Here is a 3,000-nt window from a genome sequence, read left to right on the forward strand (position 1 = left end):
ATATCCTCACCCAACACAACTTCCACAGCCACTGCCTTACAGGAGCCCTGCACTCTCCTTCTCATCCTTGTGGGATCCCAGGGAAACCTGGAGCCTGGCAGGAATAGGAGACTCAAGCTCCCACTGAGCTCCAGCACTGCAGGTGTTTAGGATATCACATCCTTCCCCAGGAGTCACCTACCAGCACGCATTCCCAGCACAGGAACTGCTGGAGGAACAGGAATATTCAGAGAAGAGCTGGAGTTACCTTCCCCAGCCCAGGAAGGTTGAGACAAAACACAACAAAGACATTTGAGTTCTTACAGTAAAAACTAAGTTAGAAATACAGAGGTAAGTCTGTCCAGGGAAGCTGTGGCTGCTCCATCTCTGGGAGTGTTCCAGGCCAGATTGGATTGGGCTTGGAGCAATCTGGGCTGGTGAAAACTGTCCCTGCCCATGGCAGAGGGATGGAACTGGATGATCTGTAAGGTCCTTCCAACCAAAACCACTCCAGGATTGTATGAAATCCTTACAGCCTTAACCACAAGACTAAACGGCACGTGTGGTGTGTAACTGAACACTTTTAACTCACTCCTGCACCTTTGTTGGGGTGAAATCCCACGGAGTAAGTCCTTTATGTCTGGTTTTGTGAGTTTTAAACCTTTCCTTACATTGGGCAACTTTCGTTAATCCAAACACCACCACAACTGCAAAAATATCAAACTTGAAAAGAAAACAACTGTAAGTTTGTTGCTAAATAACAACTAAGCCTAACTCCAATCATTCAGTGGGATTGCAGGGAGGTGGGACCATACACCTACTCTGGCACTTCCAACCTGACCCTCTCTGGGATTCTCTTCTGCCATGTCATCTCAGTTGAAAGTGAGTTTTCCAAGGAATGGATTGCTGGAAAGCTGCTTTTCTCCTTGGATCCCACACAATTCCCTACAGCAGTTCCAAGAGTGATCTCACCCACATCCCTAACAAGCAGACTGGCAGATCCCACCAGCCTGAGCCAAGGCTATGCCAGGGTTAGTTTCCAGGTCAAATGGAACATTCCCAACTTCCCTGAGCAATTAAGCACCTCTGAGAGTAGAAATTACCGTAACAAGTCTATCCTGCCTTGTCCCCTGCCAGGGCCTGTGCTGACACCACCTCTGGAGTTGTATTCCACACAATCCCAGAGGCACTGAGGTTGGAAAAGCCCTCCAAGACCATCGAGTCTAACCTGTGACCATCACAACCTTGTCACCTAGCCCAGAGCACTGAGTGCTGTGTCCAGTTGTGCCTTGAACACCTCCAGGGATGGTGACTCCACCACCTTGCTGCACAGCCCCTTCCATTCTTCCTGATGTCCAACCTGAATGTCCAACACACATTCCTTTCTCTGGACATGTCCAGCCCCTCAATGTCTGTCTTGTCCTGGGCTCATCCCAGGCAGCAGGTCCTTGGACCAGATGCTCCAAGGGCAGGAGCATCTCATCTACGAGGAAAGGCTGAGAGAATTAGGATTGTTCCGTCTGGAGAAGTTCCAGGGAGACTTTAGTGCCCCTTCCAGTGCCTAAAGGGGCTCCAAGAGAGCTGAGAGGGACTTGGGGCAAGCAATGGAGTGACAGGGCAAGGGGGAATGGATTCACAGTGACAGAGAGGTTAGATGGGATATTGGGAAGGATTTCCTCCCTGTGAAAGTGCTGAGGCACTAGCACAGGTCGCCTAGAGAAGCTGTGGCTGCTCCATCCCTGGGAGTGTTCCAGGCCAGGTTGGATGGGGCTTGGAGCAACCTGGGCTGGTGGAAGGTGTCCCATGGCTGGGGGTGGATCTAGATGAGCTTTAAGGTCCTTCCAACCCAAACTATTCCAGGATTCCATGATTCTCTGATTCACAGTCCCTCCACGACCCAAGACAAGCAGGTCTGAGGATGAATGCCAAGACAAGTGGAGCAGCAGCTGCTGAGAGAATGACCAGATCATTTCCCTGGAGAATCTCCCTCTCTACAGATTCTCCTCCTGTGCCACCAAGCTCAGCCCAAACCCCACATGAAACCCTCCACAAAGCCTGAGAGGCTTCAGCAGCCTCAGACCTACCATCCCCTCCAGACACCTGGACATGAAAAGCAGCCAAAACAATCAGTGAATTGGGGGGGCAAAGAGGAGAACTCCCTGCCCTGATATTTTGGGTTTATTTCATTTCCCAAACCCTCTCAGCACTTACTTCTGTGCTAGAACCAATTCTGTTACCCTTAAATGGTCTTTCCTTACTCTTAGAGCTGAGTTTTCTTACTCTGGAAAGAATTTTATCACTCTTAAATGAGCTTTCTTAATCTGAAAGGTTCTTTTCTTACTCTTAAATGAGTTTGCTTACTCCTCAATGGGTTTTCTCACTCCTAAAGGGTCTCTCTCCGCATCAGCTCTACCAACACAAACACATCTAAGAGGATTTGTAGCCACAAACACACTCAAACAACCTTTCCTTGCAGGATTCATCACTGCTCTGAGCCCTCAGCTCCATTCCCACCCTCTCCCCACGCTACTCCAGCAGGAACACACAAATCCACCAGGAAAACCCAACACCGAGGGGAAACCACTGCCAAGGCACAGGTCCAGTTTGCAGGGACTGCAGAGGGCTGAACTCAAAAGCCAGGCTGCCTAAAGCCTGGAGCAACCTGTTCTGGTGGGAGGTGTCCCTGCCCAGGGCAGAGGGTTGGGACTGGATGATCCCTAAGCTCCATCCCAACCCCTAAAATCCTATGACTCCAACTCCACGCCGTGACCAAATCCTGAAAGAACATAAAACACGTTCTCTCCAAGCTTCCAATCCAGATGGGCACTCCTCAGCACGACAAGTAGATGCGGTCCCCTAACCCCGACTCCCCCAGATTAAGTAAACCTAAAAAATATCATTTAAAATGCTATTTTCTTCCTATTTTATTCCTCTCGCGTGCCCCTCGCGGCAGCGCCGGGCGGAACGCGACTCCCCGGGAATGTCACCAGCCGACCCCGCGCTGTCCCCAGCCCAACACCG

The sequence above is a fragment of the Acanthisitta chloris genome, unplaced genomic scaffold, assembly GCF_000695815.1.
Source record: "Acanthisitta chloris isolate BGI_N310 unplaced genomic scaffold, ASM69581v1 scaffold4500, whole genome shotgun sequence".
NCBI lineage: Eukaryota > Metazoa > Chordata > Aves > Passeriformes > Acanthisittidae > Acanthisitta > Acanthisitta chloris.